Below are 24,761 nucleotides of genomic sequence, written 5' to 3' on the forward strand. Positions count from 1 at the left end.
AGTTGTGGAGTCGAATTTTTTTTATATCCGACTCCACACTCGTGATTGCTTAGTAGGCCGGGTAGACAGGGTAAGGCAGCATTCCTGACTGCCTTTCTAAAGTAACATCATCTCCCTCTCCTTTTAAAAATTCCCTTCCCTCTCCCCTTCCAGACGCCTCTCCATCCAAAATGTACGAAGTGGATTTATTATTTTGTTTACCCATGCGCTGTTCCCTTTCCGTAAAAAAAAAAAAACTACTACTTCCTCCTTGGTCTCATTTTTCTCATTCTTCCTTCCGTATCTCATTCACCTTCCTCATTGGCCTCTCTCATTCTTAATTATGGTAAAAAATCGAAGCAGTTTTCATCTATTTTTTTAAGCAATGACACCGATTTTCACACTCCTCCGTCCCGTAACATACAGATGGTTCACACATTCTTCCCGTAACATACAGATCGTTCACACATTCTTCCCGTAACATACAGATGGTTCACACATTCTTCCCGTAACATACAGATGGTTCACACATTCTTCCCGTAACATACAGATGGTTCACACGTTCTTCCCGTAACATACAGATGGTTCACACACTCTTCCCGCAACATACAGATGGTTCACTCATTCTCCCCGTAACATTCAGATGGTCCACACATTCTTCCCGTAACATACAGATGGTTCACACACTCTTCCCGTAACATACAGATGGTTCACACATTCTTCCCGTAACATACAGATGGTTCACACATTCTTCCCGTAACATACAGATGGTTCACACACTCATCCCGTAACATACAGATGGTTCACACATTCTTCCCGTAACATACAGATGGTTCACACATTCTTCCCATGACATACAGATGGTTCACACATTCTTCCCGTAACATGCAGATGGTTCACACATTCTTCCCATGGCATACATATGGTTCACACATTCTTCCCGTAACATACAGATGGTTCACACATTCTTCCCGTAACATACATATGGTTCACACATTCTACCCGTAACATACAGATGGTTCACACATTCTTCCCGTAACATACAGATGGTTCACACATTCTTCCCGTAACATACAGATGGTTCACACATTCTTCCCTCCCGTAACATACAGATGGTTCACACATTCTTCCCGTAACATACAGATGGTTCACATATTCTTCCCATGACATACAGATGGTTCACACATCCTTCCATTCACAGGCGAGGCGGGCAAGCAACAGGCAGTGACGGGAATAGAATGAATGAATGTGCATTGGAACCACAGCAAGGATGGTCGAATGAGACAACAGAACCACAACAACAATGAGGGAGGGAATGAGATACCAGCAGCAGAACCACCACAGCAAGAATTATATACAGACCTTACTCTAGTGAAATGCATGTGGTAGTGGTAGTAATAGTAGCAGTAGTGGTAGTAGTAGTAGTAGTAGTAGTAGTAGTAGTAGTAATAGTAGTAGTAGTTTGCAAGATTTATAGTAGCAAGAGCTTCCTCCTCTTCTTCCTCCTCCTCCTCCTCCTCTTTTACTATATCTTCTCTCTCCTTCTCTTCGTGTTTTCCTCCTTCCTAATATATATATTTTCTTCTCCTCTTCTTCTTTTTCTTTTTCTTCTTCTTCTACTTCTTCTTTTCTTCCTATATTATTTTCATTTATTTCTTCTTTCCTTTATTTTTCTTCCTTTCTGATATATGTCATTCTTTATCCTTCTTCCTCCTTCTTTACGGCTTCCCCTCCCTCTCCTCTTCCTATAGGATTCATTTTTATTTCATTTATCTCTCTTTCCTTTCTACTTTTTCCTCCTCCTCCTCCTCCTTCCTCTTTCCTTTCTTACTTTTCTTCCTTTGCTCCTTCTCCTCCTCATCCTTCTTTAACCCCTCCTCTTCCTCTCCTGTCTTTTTCCTTTCTACTTCTCTTCCTTCCTCTCTCCCCCTTTCTGCCCTCTCTTCCTTTATTCTCCTGCTTATTATTTCTTCTCATTTTTTTTATATATTTTTCCTTTTCTCCGTTTTTCCTCCTCCTCTTCCTTTTTTTTCTATATCTCCATCGCTAGTTTTCTTCCTTCGTTTCTCCTCCTACTTGTCCTCCTCCTCCTCCTCCTCTTCTCCTCTTGTAATCTTATGTCTTTCTTATACTTCTCTTCCTCCTCCTCCTCCTCCTCCTCCTTGTTTTCTCTATTTCCTTCCTTAATTTTATCCTTCGTTTCTTCTCCTACTTGTCCTCCTCCTCCTCCTCTTCTCCTCTTGTAATCTTATGTCTTTCTTATACTTCTCTTCCTCCTCCTCCTCCTTGTTTTCTCTATTTCCTTCCTTAATTTTATCCTTCGTTTCTTCTCCTACTTTTCCTCCTCCTCCTCCTCTTCTAAATTTATGTCTTTCTTATACTTCTCTCTTCCTCCTCCTTCTCCTCCTCTTCCTTGTTTTCTCTATTTCCATCATTTATTTTCGTCCGTCATTTATCCTCTTACAGATCCTCCTCTAGCTATAATTTTCTTCCTCTATTCCTCCTCCTCCTCCTCCTCTTCTAAACTTACGTCTTTCTTATATTTCTCTTTTCACAGTTTTCACTTCACCTCCTTTTCTGTTCCTCCTCCTCCTCCTCTTTCTTATTTTCTATGTTTTTTTCCTTTGCTCCTCTCATACAAATCCTCATCTATAATATTTTTCCTTAGTTCCTCCTCCTCCTATTTTTCCTCTTCTAAATCTTCCTTCTCCTTCCCTATAATTTGGATGCAAGAGAAAGTATATTAAGGCATGGGTGTATATTGAACAGATGCATTAGTTTTGTCATTCTTGTGTATTTCCATGACAGATAATACTAATAGCAATAATAATAATGTTTCACTAGTCGCGTACGTGCACTGAGGGAGCCCGGGCCTTCAGAGTACAAGCCAGGGCAGCAAGCGAACTCAACCATCGTGCCAGGGGCAAATTCTGCGGCACTACACCTGACGTCCCAATCTAACAGTGTGGACATTGAGGGAATGATGACTGATGGTGAGACTAATGCACTTGTTCAATACACTCCTTTACTTTCATCTACACATCCTTTTGCTTCCATACTATACAGGAGGAGGAGGAGGAGGAGCTGCTCATAAGGGACTCAGTTGATGTGCTGCCCCAACTTTTATTGCAAGGGCCGGGTCCATCCCCAGCACTGTGAGGTACACACTTTGAGATTTTAAACTGTTATTGCCGCGTCACTGATGCTTCACGGATTCAAATATACAAGAAAAAGATGAGTGGCAAGCACAACACAATCTCTCTCTCTCTCTCTCTCTCTCTCTCTCTCTCTCTCTCTCTCTCTCTCTCTCTCTCTCTCTCTCTCTCTCTCTCTCTCTCTCTCTCTCTCTCTCTCTCTCTCTCTCTCTCAGGGGGCTAGACTCAAGCCATTTTTTTCTATCATTTATTTATTTACTTAATACTAATACAAATTTAATCTCTTCACCAAAGTCTGAGTTGGGAAAAGGAATCTCTCTCTCTCTCTCTCTCTCTCTCTCTCTCTCTCTCTCTCTCTCTCTCTCTCTCTCTCTCTCTCTCTCTCTCTCTCTCTCTCTCTCTCTCTCTCTCATGGAAATATGTGTCGTAAGCTTGAAATGCTCTCATTCCTGATGCACCAATTTTAAAGCTTCCCACAGCAGTTTATGTCACTGTTTGGCTGCCCTGGGAACTGTCACTGTCTGGCTGGCACTAAGACGATGCTGTCACCGTTAACCCCTTGACTGCGGATTTCCTATAAGGAGACCTCACCAACAACAGGAATGGACCAAAAAGTGGCGGCTACAATTCAATGAAAAAAAATGTAAAGTACTGCACCTTGGGAGGGGATATCCACCACACCAATGCCACATGGGGAACACTCCACTATCCACCACAGAGGCAGAGGAAGACCTGGGAGTATATGTTATCAGGCTACTAGTGATAGCCAAATCTGTGCCAATCGCAGCGGACGTGTTAGCAGCGCACTGATTAGGGTGGGTGTCTGCAGCCAGGCATGTGCGGCAGATTGACCTCATATGTGGACGTGGGAAATTTGTCCACATTGGGTCAAATCTGGCGCCCAAGCCTGGCTGCACACACCTGATCAGTGACCTCCAGTGAGTGGCACGTTAGGAGCAGCCTGATAGTGACAGTGCAATGCTGAGAGACATAAATCTCTCTCTCTCTCTCTCTCTCTCTCTCTCTCTCTCTCTCTCTCTCTCTCTCTCTCTCTCTCTCTCTCTCTCTCTCTCTCTCTCTCTCTCTCTCTCTCTCTCTCTCTCTCTCTCTCGCATTAATGTAAACACAATGTAAGTTAAATGAATAAATATGGAGATACAGAAAGTCTTGTTTGAATGGAGCCGGCACAGAGGAGAGAGAAATATGATGTAAAAATAAGAGAAAAGAAGAAATTTGGAATATATCAGAAGCATGCAGAGGACCTGATACTACTATTACTACTACTTCTACACATACCACTATATTACACAATGTCTGGAAGTGGTGAATGCTGAGCTCTGAGGGTCTGAGTTCAGAGTCCAGCTTCCAACCTTTAATTCACCCTCTAAAGAGAACCCGAAAGAATACGAGAAGGAAGAGAGGAAAGGATCAAAGAGATGGAGTTCATTACATTGAGATCAAAGAGCTACACTAAGTCTTATAGGAAATTGGAGAAGGATGAGAATTAGTTTTTAAGTGGGAGAAGATTGTCATAAAGGAGATGAAAGCACTGGAGAGATGGAGATACTAAGAAGGTTGGTATTCTCAAACACCTCACATCAACTATTTCCAAAGGCATAAAAGGAGATCAGTCGGGCTCTAAAGGGTGGTATTTCAAGTTCCTGTTACAGAAGAAGGGTCAAACTACCACCAGGGCCATGAAACTACCCCTGGAAACGCCTCCCACAACTCATACGAAAGCCTTGTTGAATCTGTGTGCTTGGGCGCCGAAATGTTACAAAAATATGATGGTTAGTTTTGTATGAAAATGGAGAAGGGATGAGATGTAATTTGTATTAGAGAATACGAGTGGCATGGAAGTGTTGGATAGAAATGATTTAATCGCGATGGAAGGGAGGAGGCAACTAAGAGGACACAGCAAGAAATTGAGAAAGGGGACTTGTTTGAAAGACATGCAGTTTTCCATACAGGAGTGTGGATACATGGAATGGACTAAGCAAAGACCTTGTTGAGGCAGGCAGTGACCAGAAAATGAAGAAAAAGCTAGACAAATATAGATTGGGAGACAGGACTGACCATGCTTGAGCTGAGGCCCTGTATACTGCAAATAGGTACACACACACACACACACACACACACACACACACACACACACACACACACACACACACACACACACACACACACACACACATACTTTATTTCACATTTGTTTCAGCTGTTCTTCGTGTGAGTCAGAACTTGAGTCCACGCCACCACTAAAGTGTTTTCTCTATTGCAAGTGTCACAGCCCAACTAACATTCCTGAGAGCCACAAGCTACACCTTTCTTTCTTATTTTACTTTTCTTCTTTGTCTTTTCTTAGCACCAGTGTTGTGAAGGGCGGTGTGATGGGATGTTCTCTTTCTCCTTCCTTTTTCATCCCTCACACTTCCTTCCACCCCTGTCAAGTTGAAGGGACCACCTTTTCATCGCCTCCCTTCAATGTTGTCTGTTTGTCTGTATATCATGTTTGTTTTCCGCCGCGACAAAAGTCCGAGTATACAAAAGGTCGCACGTACTGTTTCGCTGTGAGCTCATTATACATGTTTTTGCCATTCTAAAAATACTAGTGCTTTATCAGACCAGATGGCTCCATGACAGTGTTTGGCTGGGAGGGAGGGAGAGGGAGGGAGAAGTGTTTGTAAGAGTGGAGAGACAGGAAAAAAGTAATGGTGAAGGCGACTGTTTCCACTTGTGCTTTATGGGACCAGATGGCTCCATGACAGTGTTTGGCTGGGAGGGAGGGAGAGGAAGAAGTGTTTGTAAGAGCGGAGAGGAAGGAAAGAGTAATGGTGAAGGCGATTGTTTCCTTTGTGTGTCAGAATTTGAGCACATGCCAGCACTGTGAAGGAGAGTAAGTGTAATTCCTATTGTAACTCTCACAGCATAAAATTCACAAGGCACAGATTTCTTTCTCTTTCCTTTTTCCTCTTCTTCCTTCTTTCCTCTTGTCCTTGTCCGTTTTTATTTTTAGTGGTAGCAGTAATGGTAGTTCTTTCCTCTTTCCTACATAATTTTCATGCAGTTTTTCCATGCTGCATGGTTCTTTTTCCTTTCCTGCCAGCTTTGGCTGGAGGGATGGGGGGTTGGGAGTAGCCTTCGCCTTTGCTGTCCTTCATCTTCCACCTTTGATTAGATAGTTAGTGTAGCTTGTCACAAACAGCCTCGTAAAGACCAGCATGTCTGCTGTTGTTTGTTCTTACTTTGTGTTCTGTTGTGTTCTCCTTCAGCAGTACCACCATTCTGTAGATTAGTAAGTGCTTCTTCTTGTTGTAATTGACTGTCTGTTCTCTTCCCTCCATTACTTTGCCTTCCTTCAGCTTCTTCACAGCCCAAAATCACAAGGTACATATTTCCTTCTCTCTCCTTTCTTCCTCTTCCTTCTTATTCTTCAGCAGTGCCACCATTATAAGGACTATTAAGTGCTTCTTCTTGTCGTAACTGTCCATTCCCTTTCCTTCAGTCTCTTCATGTGTCTCTTTTTCTGTGTTTTATCTCTTCCATTGTAGCTGCAGATTTATTTCTCTTTCATTTTTATCCTCTTCCTCCTTCTGCTCCTTCACTAGTGCCACATAATTCTTCCTCTTTTCATTTTTCCTCTTCCTTCTCCTCTGCCTATAGCACCAGTAGACTCTCTCGAGGGACCACTTGGAAGACCCCAGTCCGTTCGTGGCACAGGCGAATTTAATTTATAGTGGCTGCTGTGATGTATGACTCTTGATTGGCCCATGCTGCCCCCCGGTGCTCCTCTTGACCGAAGTCGCTGAAGTCAAGGTTGATTGAAGACCTGGGCAGCATGTGGGTAATATTCCACCACTCGCCGATGGTTAAGAATTGTCAGTGTCTTGCGGTGGGACTTGAGCCTGGGTCCTTGGGGTCATGGCATCCAGGCACCGACCACTCAGCCATCGACAGTAAGTGTTTTTCTTTGTTCAAACCTGCAGTGTTTTCCTTCTAAGTTCAACACACACAAGTCACACTACACTCCCTCTGTTTTGTCTTCTTTCTCTTCCTTTCACTAGTGCTGTCATTGTGAGGTAAACATTTCTTCCTGTTCAAACCCTGCAGTGTGTCCCTTCTTAAGTTCAACACACACAAGCCACACAACTCCATTTTGTCTTTTTTCTCTTCCTTTCACTAGTGCTGTCATTGTGAGGGGTAACTAGTGTTTTCTTCTTCCTTCATGTTCTATCTGTCCCTGTTCTTCCTCTAAGGTACGGCCATTTCATCGCCTCCCTTCAACTTCTTCTTCTTCCCTCTCCTTCGGGTTTGTTTCCTCACGTCAGTACTTGAGCCAACACTGTCACTGTGAGGGGTAACTAGTGTTTTTTTTTTATGTTGTATCCATCCACGTTCTTCCTCTAAGGTACGGCCACTTCACTGCCTCCCTTCAACTTCTTCCCTCTCCTTTGGGTTTGCTTCCTGTTTCCTCATGTCAGTACATGAGTCAACGCTGCCATTGTGAGGGGTAACTAGTGTTTTTTCATGTTCTATTCATCCCTGTTCTTCCTCTAAGGTACAGCCACTTCATCGCCTCCCTTCAACTTCTTCTTCTTCCCTCTCCTTCGAGTTTGCTTCCTCTGCTTCCTCACGTCGGTACTTGAGCCAGAACCACCATTCGTGAGGCCATTAAATGCTTCCTCCTGCTTCTCCTGTACAGTTCCTTCCTCTTCCTCCCCAGCCTGAGACACACACACCTCACCTCTCCTTCTCTTTGTACTTAAACCTTCACCGACACCACCATTCTGAAGGCCAGTGGGTGATTCCTCCTGGTGTGATAATGTGGCGTCTTCCTTCCCAGCCTGAGACACACACACCACACCTCTCCTTCTCTTTGTCCTTGAACCCTCACTGACACCACCGTTCTGAAGGCTATTGAGTGATTCCTCCTGGTGTGATAATGTGGCGTCTTCCTTCCCACCCTGAGACACACACACCACACATTTCTTTTTCTTCTTTTTCCCTGCAGTGGTGTTGGTGTTGGTGTTGTCTGGCAGGGAGCACAGCACGGCTACAATGGTTCCGTCGGCGCACCGTTCCTTCAACTTGTACTCCTCCAAATACCTGGAAAGTGCCGAGGTGTGAGAATGTGGTTTGGTGAGGGAAAGGATTACGCCTCCCCCTCTTCCCTTTCCAACACTTTTTGTCCCCTCTTATCTCTCTTTCCCCTTCCTCTTCCTTCCTCCCTTATTTTCTACTCTTCCTTTTCCTTCGCTTTCCTTTCCATCACTTTTCATCCACTTCTCTCTCTTTTCCTTCCTCCCCTTCCCTTCCCTTCTCTCTCCTCCCCTCCCTTCACTCTCTTCTCTCTCTCTCTCTCTCTCTCTCTCTCTCTCTCTCTCTCTCTCTCTCTCTCTCTCTCTCTCTCTCTCTCTCTCTCTCTCTCTCTCTCTCTCTCTCCTTTTCCTTCCTTCCCTTCACTTCCCTTCTCTCTCTTCCCCTTCCTCTTCCTTCCTTTCCTTCTCTTCCTTTCAATCACCTTCTCTCTCTCTCTCGTCCCCTTCCTCCCTTCCCTTTCTTCCTTACTTCCCCCTTACTCCCTTTCCTTTATATTTTCTTGGGAGGGAGGGAAGGAATGGGGGGGAATGGAGGCGGCCAAAGTCTCCTATCCCTGTGGCTCTGTCAGTGGTGTCGTCAGGGTTGTTGGCGCCCGGTGGCAAAGTCTATTATGGCGCCCCCAAAGGTGGGGAGGGCTCCTTTCATTTGAGTGTACTAATCTTGGCAGGAAATGTTGGCCTTTATTATTTCAGATATACTGTGTTGAAAACAAAGCATTCTAATTTGCATAATAATATTCTGGAATGATAGAACACAAACCGAATTTGCAAACTAAAATAGTTTATTCTATAAATAATATATATAATTAATTAATTATTAGCCCTCATAAATAAATTCCAAAATGTTGATAAGATAAATAAAATGTAGACTATAATAAGGCATCACAGCAACCAGTAACTCTTAATAACCAAAGACAAATGGCAAATTAAACAGATATGACTAAAATAGGAGATAAACTTTAGTAAAAACAGGGGCTAAGAAAATCATGAAAATGTACAAATTGTTGCCAGTATAGAAGTTAATATTAGAAAAAAATGTATTTTGTGGTAAAGACTGAATAGTTATAATGCCTGGAAAGAAATCTGATAAGAACAAAGATGAATTAGTTCACTAATTATAAACCTTACTTTTCTTTAGAGAATGTTTTAGCATGTGGCAAATTAATGAAAACAAAAAAAAATCAGTGCTGGATGTTTAGGATCAACCATATGCAAGGAAATAAAATGGTATAAAGCTATTAGAGGGTAAAGGTAATTAAACAGATATTGATAACAGAAAACCAAACCAAAGAAAAGGGTTGACAATGAATTGAAGGATATCAAGTATTGATGCACGATACAATGTATTTATCGTTCTAGCTTTTACAGCTGAAAATTTATCTATCACGTCATCAAAGTTTATTTTGTCTGCGATCTCTTGCTCTACACTTAGTAGAGTTAAGGCCAACAACCTTTCTTGCCCCATAGACGTTCCAAGGTACGACAAGATAAGTTTCAATTTACTAAATGATCGCTCACAACTAGCAATTAATACTGCAATGGTCAACAGCATCTAAGGCCAACCCGAAGGTTTGGAAAACACTTTCATCCCCATATTGTACAATGACACAAAGTAATTCCTGTGTGTTAGTGATCAGAACATCATCTCGTGTCTTAAGCAGCATTCTGCAATCTACAATTTCACTGAACAGTTCCAAGCCATCTAAGTCAGTGTCATAGAAACTTGCCACATCAATGCACCTTTCTGTGATGTATGCTTCATTGGTTGTAGATAGCAGCTCCTTAATATCCAAAAGAAAGCCAAACTTTGAATCCAAGCTAAGCAATCTGATGAACCGTTCACCCATTTCATTATGCATTCTGTCAATAGTACCTTTTAGCAGACGTTGCATCTCATTTTCTGCTGAAAGACCTACATCACCACCAGTTTCACCAGGCAATTTTTTCTTCACTCTACGTCGTCTGTCAATTCTTACATCCCAAGCATGACAGAGCTCCTTTGCTTTTTTGATAGATGTCTGGCAGATTTCCCCCCGATTAGCAAGGAAATAAATTTGCAACGCCTGGATATCTTGTGCTGCCTCATGGAAATTCATTTTTGGATCCTGCAGTCGCTTTTGGACTCTGTCAATCTTGGTAAGTAAAATGTTCCAGAAACTTAGTGCAGCAAAGAAATCAAATGACAAAATTCTGCTCAACAGCTGTGTTGCTTCACTTCTGGTATCTGTTGTCTCATTCAAATCACTTCCGATGGTCTCTAAAAGTTGGACCAAATCCCTCGCATTTTCATGTATGGGTCGAACTACATCAGCTGCATCAGCGTGTTTCAGATTCAGCTTTCACAGATATAGGCAAATTCTTCTTCAGTCTCTCCCATCGATAGGTCGACCTTGAAAAGAAAACACACACTGCCTGCACAGTTCCAGAAAATGTGACCATCACCACCTCATGACTAGCGGAATGAACCCCAGCCAAATTTAATGAGTGGTTGTCACAGTTCACATATATTGCTTTAGGGTTCACTGTAACAAGTCTTTGTTGTATTCCTTATTTGTGTCCAGATATGACAGCAGCATTGTCATAACACTGAGAACGGGAGTCTTCAAAAGGCAAGTGATCTTTCTCCAGCTGCTGCATTGTTGCATTTACAGTACTTGCTGCATCCTTTTGGTGTACTTGAATAAGTCCAAGGAAACTTTCTTTCACACAAACTGTTTTTTCTTCATAGTTTATCTCTGCATATCTTTTGATTTCTGACATTTGTTCCCTGTGTGCATCATCTGGAGTTGAATCAAGCATTATACCGTAGTACTCAGCTCTTCGGGTGTCACTCAGTAAAGTGCTTCCAGCAGTAGATGCAATAATCTGGATGAATTCATTTTGGACTTCAGCAGACAAATATGAAGGGGACCTTGGATTTTGACAGACATAGTCCAGATGGTTTTTCATGACAGGATCAAACTCTGCAATTAGTTTTAAAAGGCCTCTGAAATTTCCAATATTATTTTCATCTGTTTCAGTGCAGGTTATATTCTCTCTGTTACCTCTCAGTGCTAAATTTTGTTTGGGCAGATATCTAATACAGTGCAGAATTCTCTTGAGGGTTTGTCGCCACTATTCCTTCTCTGTGGCAATGTGCCCTTGAAGCTGTTTGTCAATTAGTCCTTCCTTTTCAACAAGGCGCCTTTCCATTTCCTCCCATCTTGTGAAAGAGCCACGATGTCTCTGACTATTTTCATGTGCAATGATTTTTTCTGGCTTTTTCCAACTGCTAAAACCTCCCTCTAGCTCTAGGGAAGAACAGTGGCTGGCAGTCTCTGTCGAGGGATACAGTAGGCACGAGAAGCAAAACACTGCACTTTTGACAGCTGAATAGACTAACCAAGACCAAAGCACTTCTCCTTTTCCTTTGCCAAGGCGTTTTTTGAACCATGCTGTTGTCATTGACCGCTTGTTTTTAACTGCAAACGCCCCGGACATATACTGGAAAAAACTTGAGCCTCTCATTAAAATTTCTGTCTGCAATGCATCTGATATAGTCACTTTCCTAGAGATGTCAAATTTGAGAAATCCAACATCTTGATGCTCAATAACGTATAGTATTTTCTTCATTGCCACACCCAATTCGTCCTGTTGGATCACACCTGACGGTACATCCACTTGGGAGGAAACTGAAGATTTTTGCTTGTTTGTCTTAGGAGGAGGAGGAGGAGGAGGAGGAGTGGTGTGTGTGTCTGTCTGTGTGTGTGTGTGTGTGTGTGTGTGTGTGTGTGTGTGTGTGTGTGTGTGTGTGTGTGTGTGTGTGTGTGTGTGTGTGTGTGTGTGTGTGTGTGTGTGTGTGTGTGTGTGTGTGTGTGTGTATTTACCTAGTTGTATTTACCTAGTTGTAGTTTTACAGGGCCTGGGCATTATGCTCGTGTGGTCCCGTCTCCGTGTCTGCATTTATCCAACTTATCTTTAAAGCCTTGCACACTCCTCGCTGATACTATATCCTCGCTCAGACTGTTCCAAACCTCTACATTTCTTTGCGGGAAGCTATACTTCTTTGTGTCTCTCAAGCATCTCCCCTTTCTCAATTTTTTACTGTGTCCTCTTGTATTTCTGCTTATGTTTCCTTCTGTTAGTAGCAGTTCTTCATTATCTACTTCATCTATTTTGTTTAATAATTTATAAATTAGGATTATGTCTCCACTTTCTCTTCTTTGTTCCAATGTTGTTAAGTTAATTTCCTTTAATCTTTCCTCGTATATTAATCCTCCAACTCTGGGACCATTTTTGATGCCATCCTCAGTATTCTTTCTAGTTTCTTTATATGCTTCTTCTTATGGGGGGAACACACTACCTCTGCATATTCTAATTTTGTTCTAATCATGGTAGTGATTAGCCTTCTTATCATGTCCTTGTCCATGTAGTTAAATGCTACTCCAATATTTCTCACCAAGTTATATGTGTCTCTAAAGATCCGATTTATATGACTCTCTGGTTGATTATCATCCCTCATCACTACTCCCAGGTCTCTCTCTTCATGCACTTTTTTTAATGTTTCACCATTTCCCATTTTGTATATCCAGATTGGTCTTGTTTCACTTTTACCCATTTCCATAACATGACATTTTTTCACATTAAATTCCATCTCCCAATCCATACTCTATTTCCAAATTTTGTATAGGTCTTCTTGCAATATTTCACAATCTTTTTTGTTTCTTATATGTTTTTGTAATTTAGCGTTGTCAGCAAACAGGTTTATGTAGCTATTAACTCCTTCAGCCATGTCATTTACATATACCAGGAAGATTATCGGTGCTAATACTGAACCCTGCGGTACTCCGCTTTCTACATTTCTCCATTCTGATTTTATGTCCTTGACCACAGTTCTCATCTCCCTTCCCATTAGGTAGCTTGCCATCCATTTTTTCATATTTCCTTTCAATCCTCCTTTATTTTCCAGTTTCCATAATAGTCTTGTATGTGGAACTTTGTCAAAGGCTTTGTCAAAGGCCTGTTGTGCGTGTGTGTGTGTGTATGTCTGTGTGTGTGTGAGTGTGTGTGTGTGTGTGTGTGTGTGTGTGTGTGTGTGTCTGTGTGTGTGTGTGTGTGTGTGTGTGTGTGTGTGTGTGTGTGTGTGTGTGTGTGTGTGTGTGTCTGTGTCTGTGTGTGTGTGTGTGTGTGTGTGTGTGTGTGTGTGTGTGTGTGTGTGTGTGTCTGTGTGTGTGTGTGTGTGTGTGTGTGTGTGTGTGTGTGTGTGTGTGTGTGTGTGTGTGTGTGTGTGTGTGTGTGTGTGTGTGTGTGTGTGTGTGTGTGTGTGTGTGTGTGTGTGTGTGTGTGTGTGTGTGTGTGTGTGTGTGTGTGTGTGTGTGTGTGTGTGTGTGTGTGTGTGTGTGTGTGTGTGTGTGTGTGTGTGTGTGTGTGTGTGTGTTCTCCTTGATCCATTGCATAAGAGTGTTGTCCATTGCCTATCCTCAGCAGCTATTTCCCCATGCAGGTATAATAAAGAGTTTCATAGAGTTTCACCTTCCTCTGATGTCCACTCCTCCCAACATGCCTCTTTGCATTTGAAAACCCCATCATGGTTAGACTGTCACTCCCACTTAACAGTGTGTGTGTGTGTGTGTGTCCCTGCTACTCACCTGACGTTCGTGGGTGTGGCCTGGGGTGCACCGCCTGCCCGGACAGAATCCACTCTGAAGGCACCGCCACAGCCCTGCACTGCGCCTTCAGCCTCTCCTGTGGGGTGCACAGTCAGGGTCAGCCTCACCACCAGCATGACAAGCTTGTAATAGTGCACAGCATGCTAATTTTTCAAGTCTTATTTTAAGAAAGAAAGGACATCTTCAGTGCCGGCAAATATGATTCATCTCTAAGATAATATTGACAAGAGGAGCGAGGAACTACCAAATACAGTCACACCTTGGTTTACGAGTGCCTTACTTTATGAGCGTTTTGATTTATGAGCAAAAGAAAATCACAATAAATGTCTTGGTTTACGAGCGGTGACTTGGCGTACGAGCATCCTGTTCGTACAAGTCGAGACGTGAGGGTGGGTTCCCGTTGTTCGCAGCAAGACAAGAGCGCTCAGAGCGGAAAACAATGGGAATAGGGTCTCAAGCTGCTATCACACTTGGCCTTTTTCCTCCAGCCGTGTTGGTGGTAGGCGCAACAGGCAACTACAACTTAAGCCGTTATCTGGCGATCAAGACTTTCCCAAATCCCGAGAAATCCTTGCGTTTCTTGTTCTCGTGTGTCAGATTTTCAAGAAGTCCCCCCAATTCTTGGCGAGAATCGGGGGTGTGGCACAAGCCGCGGCGGGGCTGGCGACACAGGTAAACACACCGCACCGCATCTCCTTAGGCCAAAGGCGATGACCATTTCCTGAGATTCCTACGGGTAACCCTGCCAGGTGGGGGTGCATACAGATTCACGAGGTCACTGTTGTGTTACTGCTGCACCACAGACCATTTGAAAGCATCACTGAAGGATAAGTAAGAACTTTCCGCTATGAAAACATCATCGTCATCATTAGAAACAAGAAAGTGAAGCGATGCCATCGGTCGGTATTTTGTTGAGAAAAGGACGTTTTGAAAAATTCCGTCGCATGCAGTGACGCAAAGTAGCTAGAGAAAGGTTCCTAATGAACTGGAGATCTCATAACTGTGACTAAATCAATGCATATGTCCTTGATGAGTGACAAAATGAGAAACTGTGTTGGTTCATCTAGTTATATGGACAAGAAAGAGCGCTCTGGTGGATCACAGGGGGGATGGAAAAGTCTCAAGGAAGGGGGGTAACTCTTGATTACCAGGTGACGTGCGTCACACACGACCAAGATCGGCTGCCCATATCCACAATGTAAACAAATCAGTCGCCCTGTATTCACATCTTCTTTGGACCTGTAACACTTTGTATCGCTTCTTAGGTCCTCCTCCTCTCGGTCCATTCTTCACGGCACCGTTTGCAAAAGTAAGAGCTGTTGTGGCTTGTGCTGCTGCCACTCAAACTATAAGCTTGTTGCTATAGTTTATTGGAAGGAAGAAGCCGTTGTGGGTACGATCATGGCTTCAGAGACGGGAGGACAGGAGTATTTACCCAAACCAACAACTCACTCCCGGTTGACCGTACAGGCAACCACGGTTGCTTCTTGCTCCAAAGGATGGAGGAAAACGCCCAGTGTGACACCGCCTTAGTCCACTTTGCACACTCTAAAGGGTAGCACCGCGCGCTCCTGTCCGCGTACGTTTGTGCTCCAGTGTGCGATCTTTGTGTTTTCAGCACTATATTATTTAAATATTATGCTATATTATTATACTATATTATAAAAAAAAATATTGATTATCATTGCTAGTTGTTTGTAAAATTATCTTCATTCTGTATAAAATAACATGTAAAATGATTTTTATGTTAATATTTTTTGGGATATGGGACACATTAATGGGATTCACATTAGTTTCAATGGGAAATTTGTTTTGGCTTACAAGTGTTTTGATTTGCGAGCAAAATTCCAGAACGAATTAGACTCATAAACCAAGGCATGACTGTAGAGGCAAAATATATTGTTTACTGCACTGGAAGTTGTTTTTAGAAATGATAGGAATGTTTGTACTGTATAAAAAATGATCCGTGGGTTTATCATGCCGATTAACTCAGATGGCGGCAGTATTAGGATAAAAGCTCCCCAAAATGAATGGTCTATATATAGTCACTGCCGACCTTAGGACCGCAGCATAAATATAGTTACACCACATAAGGGGTGTTTTAACTATCGTTTATATATAGATTCAATCGCAATCTGGAAGTGTTGTTTTATTTCTGCCTCACAAAACTGACTGGCTGAATACTGAACAGAAAGTCTAATGTGATCCTGGGGTTTGATCTTCACACCAATGCAGTTTTTATGGCATCTTCTTTGTTCCTGTAGCCGTCAAAAGGTTAAGCTGATTTTGTAACACAGGCTCACTAAATGGAAGGCTTGCTGCTTACACTGTCGCCCGAGTGTGTCTCCCAGATGACGTGCTGGCAGCAGGCAACCCACACTGCCACCAGGATAGAACACACAGTAATGGATTTAAATTAGAAAAGTATAGAATTAGGAGGGAAATAGGCAGGCCTTGGTTTAGTAATAGGGTGATGGGGGAATGGAATAGACTCAGCAATCACATACTAGTGAGTGCAGGGATGACAGCTTGTTTTATGAGTAGACTTGATAGCTATATGGACGAGGATGACAGGTGGCAATGGGAGGAATCTGGAGCTGCCCTGTGTAGGCCATTCAGCCTCTTGCAGTCTCCCTATATTCTTATGCTCTTATGTTCTTCCTATAAATGTCACACAAAATCTACAGGGCGTGGCTACCTGTTATTCAGTGCCCTGTTATTCATCGCTTCACTCTCTCATCAGCAGTTGTTTGTGGAAGAAGAAGAAGTCCCCGTTCTTTCAGCGCTGTCTGCTTGCTCTTCATAATTCTATCATAGCAGCCGGCCAGCCAGAGGTAGGCACCAACACACCACTTGGTCACTGAAGAACATGGAAACAGTTAGGAGCAGAAGTGTGGGTGAGTAAAAGTGTGGGGCGAGGCCAGGGTGGGGAAGGGCCAACATGGGGCGAGGCCACTTTGGGGCAGGGCCAGTGTGGGGAGGGGCCAGGGCAGGGTGGGGCAGGGCTAAGGTGGGATAGGGCCAAGGTGGGGTGAGCAGCATGCACTAAGGGTCAGGTTCTTGTCCTCATCAATCCCTTGCTTCAACATTCCCACATTTCTTTGTCCATGGCACCATATGCTCAATTTTCCTTGTTTCTGCATGTGAGTAAATGTATATCTAGTAATCAGTGCTTCTCTTCCCTCCCAACAGTTCACACCCAGTAAATACCATTGAAATAACATTAAAATAACCTTGATTTACCATGATATCCATTTAGCATCAATTCCTTTGGTATGTACTCTCTTATTCTGTGGCTCTGGGTGCAAGATGCTGTCCTTAACCCGTCCGCTGCGATTGACACGGATTTGGCCTTCCCTGGTAGCCTGGTAAAATATAGTCCCAGGTCTTTCTCTGGCTCTGTGGTGGATAGTGGGGTGTTTCCCATGTGGTATTGGTGTGCTGGATATCCCTTCACTGGTAGCCTGGTAACATATAGTCCCAGGTCTTTCTCTGGTTCTGTGGTGGATAGTGGGGTGTTTTACATGTGGTATTGGTGTGCTGGATATCCCCTCCCAAGGTGCAGGACCTTACATGTTTCTTCACTGAATTATAGCAGCCACTTTTTGTTCCATTCCTGTAGCTTGGTGAGGTCTTCTGGTAGGAAGTTCATAGTCAAGGGGTTAAAACTGGTCTGCCAGATTGGAACACAGCGATTCCCCAACAGCTGTACAATTAGATGGTCTTGAGACTGGGCTTCACTCTCCCTCCCCCCCCACACAAATTCTTCCCGTCCTCCCTCCCTCTGTCCCTTCTTCCCTGACCCTCACTCTCTCCCCTGTACTGTAGCGTCCATTTTGTGCATTTCATTTTAAAAAACCTCCTTATAATGTTGAACTTAAATCTTGCGTTGGTCTTTAGGTAACAGCCTGTGATGAGGGTGGTCACACTCTCCTACTCTGCGGCTTTGGTGCTGGCGTGCTCCATCCACTGACTGACTAACCAACAAGGAGGCTTTTCTGTTCTCTCCATCTCGACAGCCGTTCATTTTCACACCGCAATTTAATTCTTAGGAGTGGGTTTTCTGCTCCTCATCTCCTCTACCTTGACAGTTGTTCATTTTGATTTAGCACACAACCCATTTTTCCCTTTTTTTACGTCCTGACCTATAGCACCGGTGGGCTTTCTTTAGGGGGCGTGGTGCAGGCAAGTGTTTATAGTGGCGCCATCTTCTCTTGGCTCATGCTGCCCCCCGGAGCTCATACTTGACTCACTTGGACAGTTCCTCTAGAGTACGGGTTGATGGGTGGTCTTCAGGACAACATGTGGGTAGTCTTGGGCCACTCGGCGGTGACTGGAAAATCCCAGGTGGTAGAAGCGGATTCGAACCCGCATCGTCCACGCTAAGCACTCAGCCACCGCCAGTTCCTTTGGGAGGCATCATGTGTTCGGGGCACGGCCTCCTGTACCTAATTCTTGTGGGAGTTTTTCATGTTCATGGTACAGAAGAAGCCTTGTCAAACTATCACTAGGCTCATAACACTACCCATGAAAGTACCCACAACAACCTCTATGATAGTCTTGTCAGTCTATCACAAGGCTCATAACACTACCCATGGAAGTACAAACACAACAGCCTCTACCAAAGCCATTTCACACTATTACTGGGCTCATAGCACTACCCATGGAAGTACCCACAACAACCTTTATGAAAGTCTCGTCAATCTCTCACTAGGCTCATAACACCACCCATGAAAGTACCCACAACAACCTCTACCAGAGCCAAAGCTATTACTGGGCTCATAACACTACCCATGGAAACACCCACAGACACAACCCAGGACTCTCACCACATCACAGCCGCCAAAGTAGGAGAGTCTTGGGAATTCTGTCCGGCCTGCTCCTTCTGGCTGCTGCGTGTGTGGGGTTAGTGATGCCTTGAGGGGCGAGCGGTAGGTTAGTCAGGAGGCGGAGGGGATGATGGAGGGGCTGGCCACCACCACCACCACCACCACTGCCATCCTTGGTCAGTCTGTGCTCCAGGTCATCCTGGTACTACACACTCCTGTTGAAAAGGTGGACTGAAATCAACACTGTACTGACTGGCCCTGTTCTGCTGATCAAGCTACACTGTGCAGGAATAGTGGTGCTCATACTGTCCTGTCTACATGTCTCCTCTGCTCCAATTTATCCTTAACTCCTTGACTGTGAATTCCTACAAGAAGACATCACCAAGCTACAGGAGTGGAGCAAAATGTGGCTGCTACAATGCAATGAAGAAAAGTGTAAAGTCCTGCACCTTGGGAGGGGATATCCAGCACACCAATATACCACATGGGAGACACTCCACTATCCACCACAGAGGCAAAGAAAGTCTCGGGAGTATATGTTACCAGGCTACCAGTGAAGGCGACATCTGTGCCAATCTCAGTGGACGGGTTACATTTGTGGGTGTTTGTTAAGGTAAAATCCGTGCCAATCTCAGTGGATGGGTTACATTTGTGGGTGTTTGTTAAGGCAAAATCCGTGCCAATCTCAGTGGATGGGTTACATTTGTGGGTGTTTGTTAAGGCAAAATCCGTGCCAATCTCAGTGGATGGGTTACATTTGTGGGTGTTTGTTAAGGCAAAATCCGTGCCAATCTCAGCGGACGGGTTACATTTGTGGGTGTTTGTTAAGTCTTGTGTTTCTGCAAGCACCACTGCCACTTCAGTCATAAAAAAAATATGTAATCCTTCAACAGAGCACATCACTGTTTGTAGGTTTGATCACTCATGAGAGCAAATGTAACTGAAAAAAAGTAGTGTGTCTCACCAATAGCATTTAACTGGTGTCTGAAAAATGCCATTATTTAAGCGATCTTGAAATACATACCCATATAAGGGGCTGATTGCTGCCTGCATCCCTGAAACTTCACCCAGTTTTCCCATTTACAACTTTCCTAGCACCAGATTTGTTTTGCTGAAATAATAGACTTCTGACTGATTTGTCATGAGTAATATAAAAAACCTTAACCCCTTGACTGCAGATTTCCTACCAGAAGACATCACCAAGCTACAGGAATGGGACAAAAAGTGGCTGCTACAATTCAATATGAAGAAAAAGTAAAGTCCTGCACCTTGGGAGGTGATATCCAGCACACCAATACCACATGAAAAACACTCCACTATCTACCACAGAGGCAGAGAAAGACCTGGGACTATATGTTACCAGGCTACCAGTGAAGGGATATCCAGCACACCAATACCACATGAGAAACACTCCACTATCCACCACAGAGGCAGAGAAAGACCTGGGAGTGTATGTTACCAGGCTACCAGTGAAGGGATATCCAGCACACCAATACCACATGAGAAACACTCCACTATCCACCACAGAGGCAGAGAAAGACGTGGGACTATATGTTACCAGGCTACCAGTGAAGGCCAAATCTGTGACCATCACAGCGGACGGGTTAAAGCTAAACTTGATAAACTGAGATTTGGAGACAGGACCCCATGTGTAGCTCCCTTCATGTATATCACAACTAAGTAAATACAACTAGGTATGTACACCACTTAAAACCACAGAGCAGAGAACACCTGAGCCCGGCGACATCATTCTTTTCTTTTGTGAGTGCTTCTCGCGGCAGAATAAGTGAGCATTTACACCTTTAACTTTTTGGTAATCATCAATGAGTCAGTGTTGAGGGGAAAGTTAATGGATAACCATAATCCAGCGGAGAGGGAGAGAAGGAAGTGGAGAGGGAGAGAGGGAAGTGGAAAGGGAGAGTGGTGAGGGAGAGAAAAGAAAATGGGGAGAGAGAGGGAAGTGGGGAGGGAGAAAGAAGAAAGTGGGGAGGGAGAGAGGGAAATGGGGAAGGAAAGAAAGAAGTGGGGAGATAAAATGGAAAATAGGGAGGGAGGGAGGGAAGTGGGGAGGGAGAGAGGGAACTGGGCAGGGAGAGAGGGAAGAGGGGAGGGAGAGAGAGGGAACTGGGCAGGGAGTGTGAGAGAGAGAGCTTGGGCAGTAGTAGTAGTAGTAGTAGTAGTAGTAGTAGTAGTAGTAGTAGTAGTAGTATAGTGAATCCATGAGGAACTGGTGGATTGGGGGTGTTCTGCGGGGGTCCCTCCTCCCGTACCACGCTGCCACATCTCTTGTCTACAATTGTGGGATTAGAGTCAAGGTGTTAAGTGGACCACCATTACCCTCCTTTCATTTCCTCCTCCTCTCTCTCTCTCTCTCTCTCTCTCTCTCTCTCTCTCTCTCTCTCTCTCTCTCTCTCTCTCTCTCTCTCTCTCTCTCTCTCTTCTTCGGGGACGAGAATACAGGCTGTCTTGGTGAGCTGTTCGTCATGCACTCATGATCCCGTTTGGCACAGACTCTTTCAGTAGTTCTTTCACTAACATTAGTGGCTCTTGCTGTTCTTGCAGTTACTCTTGTGAGTGGTATGATAAATCCTCTGTTGTTTTTTTCGTCTAAAAAGTACTTGTTTACATTGTAAATGAGTCCTTTCTCGCGGCTGTGCAGCCAAGGACGTGGAGAGGCAGGGAGAGGGAGGGAGGGGAGAGGCAGAGGCGGGAGCGGGCCACCCATGGGCCCACCTGCCGACCCTTCCATGACCTTGAGAGAAGTGACCTGGGCTCTGGATGTGTAGAATGACAACGTTGGAATACAACACTGTCAAGTGTCGTGGTATTTATACAAAATATTTGTTTTTATCTTAAAAACGAAACAATCTTAACGCTATATGACCTTATTGGATTATCCAATTATTTAATTAAATTCATTTAAAGGTAGTAAATAGCTGGCATATGAGAGGAGGCGAGAAGTGTTGAGAGTGTGGCAAGGTGCGGGGCAGGGCTGACCTGCACCTCTCACCCCCCAATCCGCCAATTCCTCCTGGATTGACTATAGTAGTAGAAAGTAGTATCGAAGAGTGGAGGTTGGGTAGGGAGTGTGGGGGGCAGCAGGAGCAGGAAAGGGGATGACAGAGGAAGGGGTTGGGTTTTAAATAACAACTCTACAGCATGTCACAATCCACTGCCTCCAGAACAACAAGCCAAGCCACCAAAACTCTGAGCACTTCACCACTAAAGTTATGATTTCGTTGTGGTCCAGGAAGTCCTCAGAAGTTAGCATGCCTCTACTACACACACACACACACACACACACACACACACACAGCCTTAGTGATGGAACACGGGCGTCTTGTGCTGGACTGAACTCTAGTGGTGAAGTACAGAGGGTTGTATTGTATTCTCAATCTTATTGTAGAGCGACATCACTCCAGCAATGTTATCACTTCCATCCCATAGCTTGTCCAAATCTACTTCCCTTCCTCTCCCTCCCTCTCAGCCATCCCATCTACTACTACTACTTTTTTTTTACAATAAAGGAAACAGCTCAGGGGCAAAAGAAAGAAAACAATAATGAAAAAAAAGCCTACCAATCACTGCTCCTATAAAAAAGTTGAGGAGTGGCCAAAAGAAATCAATTTACTATTACTACTACTACTACTACTACTACTACTACTACTTCCACTACACAGCACTCACCCGTCCAGTCTTGAGGTGAGCTGCTTGGCCAGGAAGGGAGAGTGTGGATGGGGCAGCCGTGGCCACCCTCGCTGTGCTGGCCTCTGCCCTGCCTGACGATGGCCTGCCCTGTATGCCGGGGCCATGGCCATCCTTCTGCCTCAGCCCCACACACCCTGAGGAGAGGAGGGCAGTGTGTGAGGGGGAGTTGCTCACTAAGAGACTGCTGGGGGAGTGGACCGGGCCTGACTGTTGGCTGTGTGAAGGGTACAGGCAGAAGGAGAGGGAGGGAGGGAGGGAGAGAGGTGGGGAGGGAGAGAGAGAAGTAAGGAGAGGGAGGAAAAGATGGAAAGAAAGTGGGGTAGAGAGAGAGAGAGAGAGAGAGAGAGAGAGAGAGAGAGAGAGAGAGAGAGATAGAGAGAGAGAGAGAGAGAGAGAGAGAGAGAGAGAGAGAGAGAGAGAGAGAGAGAGAGAGTTGACAACGTAATTTTTTTGTTTGTTTTTACAATAAAGGAAGGAGATCAAGGGCAACAAAAAGAAAGTGGATAAAAAAGCCCACTAATCGCTGTTCCTACAAAAGAGAGAAGTAAAGACTATAGTCCAACCAAATTGTGGAGTCCATTTGGGCGCAGGCTCCCGCGGGTCCTTTCCTCCCTCTGCTCTGCCACACAGTGCCAACACCTGTCTCTTCCTCTCACATGTAAGGTAAAGGTAACATAGGAGAGGAAAAAATAGGTGTTGGTACTGTGTGGCAGAGCGAGGGAAAATGGACCCGCGGGAGCCTCCGCCCAAACGGACCCGACAATTTGGCTGGACTATAGGGATGTACCGACACCAAAATTTTGACCGATACTGATACCCCAATATTTGACCAATACCGATACCTGTGCACTGATTAAATTTTTATACAACAACTCCAGCCGCTAAAGGGCAACATCAAATGTTAATAAAAAAAAGACCCACTACTCGTTGCTCCACCATAGAAGGGAAGTGTTAACACACACCCCATGAGTTTCAACAAGGGGCGAGAGAGGAGGCGCCTCATGAGGTCTACTTGACTCAACTAGGTTAGCTTTATTAATTGCCACACATTTAGGCAGAAGACTGTGAAGAGATCCCCAGACCCTGGCAGCGTGCTCCGCTGCGGAGCGACCGTCTGACCGACTGAGGCAGCCAATTGAGGCAAATGAGGCGAGTGGAGGGGCTCCGCCAATCCTGCGCCGAAGCTACTAAACCTGTATTGTACGTGTCTGCGGTGCCAAAGGCTACACTGTATAATAAGTATTATACACAGTACCCTCTTGAGTTTCGCGCTTGCTTCATTCCGAAGGTATGGCGCTAAACTCGAGGATCGCGAAACTCGAGGTATTGAAATCCATGTAAGAGCGCTCATTGGTTCCGACCTGTGGAAACTAATGCCTTTTGTTTTGTTTTTTTGTTTTTTTTACTTTACTCCCTTGTTATCACAATTTTTTTCGACTTTACTCCCTTGTTATCTCAAAATACGTACCTTGGTAATAGGCAGAAAATTGGAAGTGAGAACAGGTTGTTTTAAGCCGATGTTAAAGGCGGCTGTCTCACAATTGGCTGGCAGTTCTGAAATTCTGAATACACGCTTGTGATCCACGTGGTGTCGTCTGCTAAAGTAAGGGTGATCGCTCGCGGTCACCCGTGGGGCAGATGGACAAACCTAGATTTTTCTGGTAGTTTTCTGTGTTATGAAATAATCTGCTGACTTTTTATGTTAAAAATCATTAAATCACTCATATCATGCCTGACTTTTCAATGCCTATTGAATGTAAACCGCTGCCGCCGCCGCAAAATAGCTCGCAGAGAGGCTCAACTTGCTTACTGTTTCCATATTTCCCTCACCGCTCACAAAGATCACAAGCAGACAGACTACAACAAACCCAGGCAAATTAATACTTTTAATGCTGTGTATTCCCACATGTGTGGTGGACACAGAATGACTAGTTTCATCGGGGAGATATTTCTCGCAACACCGGCCAGTGTAGTGGACCTTCTTCTTCTTCTTTTGACCTGTAATGCTTTATATCGCTTCCTAGGTCCTCCTTCTCCACACTTTTATAATTCACAACATGCACTTAGGGCCGCTTTCACAGTCATTTTGTTTGCTTTGGTCGTTAACCATGGCGGCGATCGCCGCTATAGTATTTCCGCATGAAACTGGTCAATGGGTAGTGGTGGCTGCGGGGTTAGCCCAGCACCGCACTAACCAAACACTTTCAACATCTCTCGCTGCGTGTGCAGCCGCCACTACCCCGTCGGTCAGTTTCACGTGAAATACTAAGCGACGTCACAACATTACCAGATTGTCGTACTCAGCCGATTATATTTCACGACATCTTACCCCTAAACTGTCTT

At 44.4% G+C, this 24,761-nt stretch overlaps 1 long non-coding RNA gene across 1 annotated transcript; it reads right to left on the reverse strand.

Moving 5' to 3' along the window:
- Nucleotides 1–13,885: 13,885 nt before the first annotated feature.
- LOC126988847 (uncharacterized) lies at nucleotides 13,886–22,549 on the reverse strand. The gene is made up of 3 exons (XR_007742581.1): nucleotides 22,398–22,549; nucleotides 16,580–16,741; nucleotides 13,886–13,957 (listed from the first exon to the last, which is right to left on the reverse strand). It is a non-coding gene; the product is annotated as an uncharacterized LOC126988847 (long non-coding RNA).
- Between the last annotated feature and the right edge of the window lie 2,212 nt (nucleotides 22,550–24,761).

This window comes from Eriocheir sinensis, unplaced genomic scaffold, assembly GCF_024679095.1.
Source record: "Eriocheir sinensis breed Jianghai 21 unplaced genomic scaffold, ASM2467909v1 Scaffold1, whole genome shotgun sequence".
In the NCBI taxonomy this organism is placed as follows: Eukaryota; Metazoa; Arthropoda; class Malacostraca; order Decapoda; family Varunidae; genus Eriocheir; species Eriocheir sinensis.